Genomic DNA, 6,784 nt, shown 5'->3' with positions numbered 1-6,784 from the left:
AAGTTGTTGGTTTTATCAAATATATACGTTAATTCATACCATTTTTATTTTTGTTTTTTATACAATAATAGATAAAAGTTGATCTAGATTTGTTAATTATTTATAACAAAGTCATAAAAATATTAAAAAAATCACTTTGAAGTTTAAAAAATTCAGTTAATTTAGATTTCAGTTTATTTTAATAGCCAGTAGATGTTAAAAAACAAACATTTTTTTTTCAGACTGCAGACGTTTGGTCCACCTTTTCTACTGCAGAGGTCTACATATGTGATCCGCAGACTGCAGACATTTTGCATAAAAAAAAAACAGCACCTTAGATAATAAAAATACTTTAATGTTTGAGTATCTCAGTCTTGATTTTGAGAAATCTCACACCATGAAAAGATTGATTTTCAAAACAAATATAACACCTTATTAAAATAAATTGAATCAAAAAATCTTGAATTAGCCAATCTTAAAATATGAGCTCATGAATCAAAAGTTCTATAATCAATCTGTTTTACAATTTGAAAACATAAGGATTAAGAAAAGGATGAGGCTGTTTTACAAACTGCATTTCTCGGATAAAGAAATAAGGATTAAGAAAAGCCAATAAATATAATGTAAATTAAAATGATGAAATTTGTCTGTTTATTTGTATTTTGACAGGAATGAAACTGACCCAAACTTTCAATGCTCCACGCGAACAGGATATCTGTCGTCGCCTGTTGACGACGATTTGACCTGCCCTACCGGCGTTGATCCACCGATTCTCTAAGATCTTCTCCGGCGACACTATCAGAGGTCTTTGAAGTTACTTCTCCTCGATTGTTTATTTTTTTCTTTTATCCACTCACAATTACATACACGAATACCAACAATCCATCGATAATTCTTCTGTATGCTTTTTCCTTCACTAGTTATACAAAATTGTCTTCGTTTTGATACCTTATTCAAAGGAAAAACCGAATAGACTGCTATGAGTTTGGTGCTATGTGTGTTCTAGGGTTTATTTGGGGGGTTTTGGTTCCTTATTTTCGTCTATTTCACAACTGGAATTTGATATGATTAGGTATTATGCAATTTTCTTCTTACAGGTTACATACGAAACTTGGTTGTTTAGCAATGTCCAGATCCCTTCTGTTAGTTACACTGCTTTTATTAATGGTGTTAACTTCCCAATTGGATTGGAACCAGAAAGTCGTTAATGAGGTAGAAACAAGATCATCAGCTCTTTTAAGAAGGCAACAACTTGTTCTCCAAAGGGAAGACTATGTAAAAGAAAAGGTACGTACCTCATTTCATTTCTTTTCTTGTCAAATTTCTAAGTCCACATTAGGTTATAATGCTGTTTTCATTTTATATTCTACATCATCTCTGCATATATAGTGACACAAGTTAAAACTCACAACATTCAACACCAAACATCTTTCCCATATGATACACCCCACAAAAAATGGCAGTGTTTACAAATCACTTGAGAGATTTAAGTCTTTAACACTAAAACACAATAGATGGATAGAAGCCCTCGATACCGAAACCAAAGCTCTTGAGGCTAAGGTTTTGTTTGACACGCCACAGCTAGCTGATAAGCTAGCTTATTTTTCGAGTTTTTTTATGTTGTTGTGTTTGGCAAAAATCAAAAAGTAGCTAATAAGCTAGCTTTTTAAAAAGCTATTTAGATTAGCTTTTTAGGAGTTTTACTAAAGTTTTACAAATATGCCCCTTAATTAGTTATAGAAACACATTCTCTTAAATGCCCTTTTATGTAAATTTATATCTTTCGGTTAGTTTTACCAAACGTTATTTTTTATTAGCTAGTTTTTCAGCTATCAACTAGCTTTGTATTTAACAACTAGTTTTTCAGTTATCAGCTAGTTTTTTATTTAATAACTGGCTTTTCAGCTAGTACCCAAACATAGCCTAAATGGCTAATCACACATGGAAACTCACTGATTTAATTATTTTAAAACTTGTATCGAAAGGGATAATGACTTGTGAGGGTAATGGATTTTACAATTGTACACATTTAGTGTCTATAAAACACCGATTTACAGTAACACTTACAATAGGTTAGCAACTTTCTTTTTTGCAATTTTGACCAAAGGTTTACTTTTTGTTACGAATCTAGCTGAATTTTGATTTTCCAAAATTTGCCCCAACTCTCTTTTAACACTTTTTTTACATTTTTTATAACTTTTTTTCCCAATGTCATCTTAAATATTTGTTTTTATGCATATTTTTTTAAAGATTTTTGGTTTTTGTAATTTTTTTATATAAATTCGTTTTTATAAATCTGTTTTTTAACTTTTTCTTACATATTTGTTTTCATGCATGTAAGGTTGTAAGAAAATGTAAAAACTCGTCTTTTTTACATATTTGTAAAAAACTAAGCTGTAAAATAAACTTTGTAAAAGAGTTACAAAATAATTCGGGCAAAAGTTGTATAAAAGTTTGTCAAAAAGGTTATGTTATAGAAACTTTTTTTTAAAAAGCATAGTTTTATAAAAAAATGACAAAATTGCAAAAATGGTTCCTGTGGTTGGCAAAATTCTGTGGTTTTGGTCCAAAAAAGTTTGGTGGTGCACCAATGGTCCAAGATTGGATCTTTTTATTGGTTTTGGTCCCTATCAACTTAAAAAGACTATTATGCCCCTTAGATTTGTTTTTTTTATATATATTTATCATAATATTTTTAATTAGTTAAAAATAAAAAAATGGCCACCCCCCTCTCTATCTGATTTTATTCACACACACATACACTTATGAACATGCGTCCACACACTCAAGAACACACCCATAGTTGCCACCATCACCACCGACTTCCACCACTTGTTGTCACCATCAACGACTGCCACCACCGTGCACCACCTTCCACCGCCAACCACCATCATCTATCGTCCACTCTCTCTCTCTCTCTCTCTCTCTCTCTCTCTCTCTCTCTCTCTCTCTCTCTCTCTCTCTCTCCGCTGACCAGAAACCCCTATCTCCCCTACATCGGAAAAACATGCTTAGATCGAAAACCGTTGTCACATTTGTTAGGAAGCACCGTCAGAAACCATCTAGCCATCCATACCCAAACGACCTTCAACGGAGCCATCTTAACACCGATGTGGACCGTCGGAGCCACCTCCCTTCTCATCGGAAATAGGATTTTCAGAAGGCTCTCCATCTCCATCGTCATCTGAAGCCTCTCCCTCTCTATCGCCGGATCTGAAAACCACTCTTAAACCACCTTCACCAGAGAAGACGACTCGAGCTATAGATCTGGACTGCGATGTTATGGGTCTCTCCACCACTCTTTCTCCCTCTTCTACTGGTACGATCGTTAGAGTTTTCCAAAAGAAGATAAGGTTTTCGATGGAGAAGACGAAGATGAAGGGATGTGCTACTGGAGATGGTGGTGGTTTCTAGCTAAAAAAAAGTATATTTGGCGGCGTTGGCGGTGGTTTTCTACTGTGAAAACGAAGACGAAGGGCAGGGTTACCGGCGACGGTGGTGGTTTATGGCTAAAAAGGGGCAGATCCGACGGTGGTGGTGGTCCGGTGACATGTAGAAGGTGGTGGTCCAGCGGCGGTGGTGGTCCATCGGAAGTAGTGGTGTCAAGAAATGAAGTGTGAGAGGGAAATGGAGTCAATGTAAGGAGTGAGAGATGTAGGAGGTGGGGTGGGTGTGACTTAGGAGGGGTGGGTAGGGTGGGTTGGATTTTTCGTTTGTGTATTTATTTTTAATTAAAATAATAAGAAAACAATTAAAAAAATAAAAAAAAAAAAGTTATATAAGGGTATATTCGTCATTTCAGGTGGGGTATGGACCAAAACCACACTAAAATGCCAAACATGGGGACCAAAACCACACAAGGTATTCAAAATTAGACCACTAATACACCGCCAAACTTTTTTGGAATAATTTGGATCACAACCACATAAATTTACCAACCACAGGGACCATTTTTGCAATTTTGTCTAAAACAATTGTAAAAAAAGTAAAATTTGTAAAAAAAAAGTTTTAAGAAACATGTAAAAACAAAATTGAAAAAAGGGTAGAACAAATTCATAACAAAAATTAAAACTTGGGTAATAAAGTGTGTAAATTGGTGCTTTCGAGACATTTGAAATAGTTACTTTTGCCAAAATTTATCTTGACCTAAATTTATTAGTCAAACGTGTACAAAAGATTAGTAATCATCCACTAACAGTTCTCAAAAAAATCTAACTTTTATTTACCACATTATGACTTGTTTTTACAACTCTTGCATGTAATCTTTCAATTGCAGATTATCTTATCTCAGGAAAAACATATCTTGAAACTTAAAACACTTGTGCAAAGTCTTCAACAAGAGTTGCTACTGTGCAGGGGTAAAGATGACTTTTTGAATGACACTACAGTTGACCCTTTGACTCAACTCTTAAACGAACTCAAACACCAACAAATCATGGATTAGTTATATAGTAATTTATGCTTTATAGAGTTGTACAATACAACATTTTAAAACATAAATTTTTGTATATGGAGAAAAATTGTTGTGTACGAATAAGATCCTTTTTATATTGTATATGTAAGTATTATTATTATTATTATTATTTAATTTACCTTCACTTTAGATATTATGTGAAAATATCAGCAGCTTCATTCATTATCTCTCATTTTGAACATTTATTATGACCCTCATGTTAAGCCATTACTCATATGTATTGTAAATTTAATGAGATATTTATTAAAATGATCATATTTGGAAGCGAAGAGCAATATTGGAAGTCTTTCAATTGTTCTTTTGAATTATTTTATTATATTATAATATTTGTATTCTTATATTAACTTATTACCTTAAAGTATATGTTACCGGAACTTGATGATTTTAAAGTTAAGATTTATATTGGTGTTCCCCTTTACGTATAGTTAAATAGTTTCGTGTTATGATTTAAAAATGCTCAAACATTTTATTAAAATCATACTTTAATAGCTTAAAAATATTTATGAGTTTTAAAAAATTGTTAGTATAAATATCCCAATGAGTTTTAAGAAATTTAAATGATCATATATATATAAGAGAAAATAAATATTCGTATACTTTTTCTTCCTATTATTTTTAGATGATGACAATTGACAAGTGTAATAAAAACTTATTAATTTTATTAAATACGATAAGTATCACAATCGTAAATATGTAGGAATATGGTAGGAAGAAAAAATAGCGGGATATTTGATTTCTTTATATTTAAAGTAGTAGTTGATGTGGCAGTGGGACCACCCATTTTTGAAACAACATTTTTATTGCACTGATAGCAGGGTAATTGGAAAAGCTGATGGTCTAAGTTTTATCCAAATAACCACATTTCAACGTCTATTATAAAAGGATCACATATTTTGCAAAAAACAAGTCCATGAATTCGTTAAATTACCTTTTCAGAGAAAAAATTCGCGGATTATAGCCTCAAATTTGTGAATTTAATATATTTTTCTCGTTAATACGAATATTTCTTGAAAATGTCAACATATTAAGGTGTAGCAAAAATGGTTTAAGGGACATATTGTTTATACAACTTAGGTTGTGTGTTCAAAACCCTACAAAGACAATGTGATGCTATTTTTTTGTTTACCCTTTAAGAAAGGTTTTTAATGGGATTTGAACTAATTATTACATCTTATATTGTTTATATTTTTAAGAAATATTTATGTTAGGTCCCGTTTGATAGTTTCTGTCTGGAAAAGTATTATCTGGTAAAGTGCTGTCTGTGAAAGTTTTCTGACTGGGAAAGAAACCATGCTGTTTGATTGTACATCTGATTGACTGTGCTGAATGATGAAAAAAATTAATAATTCAATAAAAAATAAATTTAAAAAAATTAATAATCCAATAAAGAAAAAAAAGAGGCGGGGTTTGGTGTATAATTGTCTATCCAGCCCATTCAGCCAAAAAGATATGATTTTGAGGCTTTCTGGGAAAGACATATCTTACCAGGAAAGACCATTTTTTTGTGCAAAATCAAACAGTCTTTCCGGTCCATTCAGCCAGAAAGATCTGTTTAAACCTGGAAAGATGCGTATCAAACGGGGTCTTAGTCGATTTTGATTTTTTTCCTACTTAGTGGAAAATATATTAAACTCATCATTTATTTATTATTATTTTGCATAGTAGATGGCCATTTTATGATAAACAATTGAAGATATGGCTACCTTGGTCGAGTGTCATTGAATTCATGAAGATGTGTACCATTTTGTGTCCTGAGTTTATAAAAAAAGTACAATTTAATTTCCACAACAACCTTTGTTCTTTAACTATTAAAAAGAAACATCTGTAACATTTCATTTCTACTTCCCTAATTATATATCGACTTTAAATTTTTAATATGTTTTACTAATTAGTTCATTTCATATTAAATTCGTAATATCATATAACATTTTTATAATTATATATGTAATAATTTTATCATCTTTGTATATTTTCAAAATAAAAGACCTCTAGTAGTTATCTTTTTATTTACTTTGTATTGTAAATAGTAGACAAAATTTCACAATTGGTCCCTGTGGTTTACATAATATCGCATTTTGAGGACTTCCTAGCAAAAAGTCACGCGACTGGTCCATGTGGTTTGTAAAATTACATCAAAGGTCCTCCTGCCGTTAAATCTAATTTTTCATCTGTTAGATTTTAATAAAAAAGACTATTTTGCCCTTATACCAATATTGCAATACACTACGAACCTCAAAGACCATTTGTGTAATTTTCTAAAGTTGAAATTTTGTATATATATAAATTATAAATATAAATTTTGTATATATAAAAATTATAAATATAAATTTT

The 6,784-nt window shown here is 31.5% G+C and overlaps 1 long non-coding RNA gene across 1 annotated transcript; it reads left to right on the top strand.

The window, feature by feature from the left end:
* Positions 1–615: 615 nt before the first annotated feature.
* LOC145120560 (uncharacterized) lies at positions 616–4,589 on the top strand. The gene is made up of 3 exons (XR_013714242.1): positions 616–783; positions 1,077–1,266; positions 4,256–4,589. It is a non-coding gene; the product is annotated as an uncharacterized LOC145120560 (long non-coding RNA).
* The last annotated feature ends 2,195 nt before the right edge of the window (positions 4,590–6,784 follow it).

The sequence above is a fragment of the Lactuca virosa genome, chromosome 6 (genome assembly GCF_052849685.1).
Source record: "Lactuca virosa cultivar CGN04683 chromosome 6, Lactuca_virosa_CGN04683_v6, whole genome shotgun sequence".
NCBI lineage: Eukaryota > Viridiplantae > Streptophyta > Magnoliopsida > Asterales > Asteraceae > Lactuca > Lactuca virosa.
This window is presented reverse-complemented; position numbering and strand designations above follow the sequence as displayed.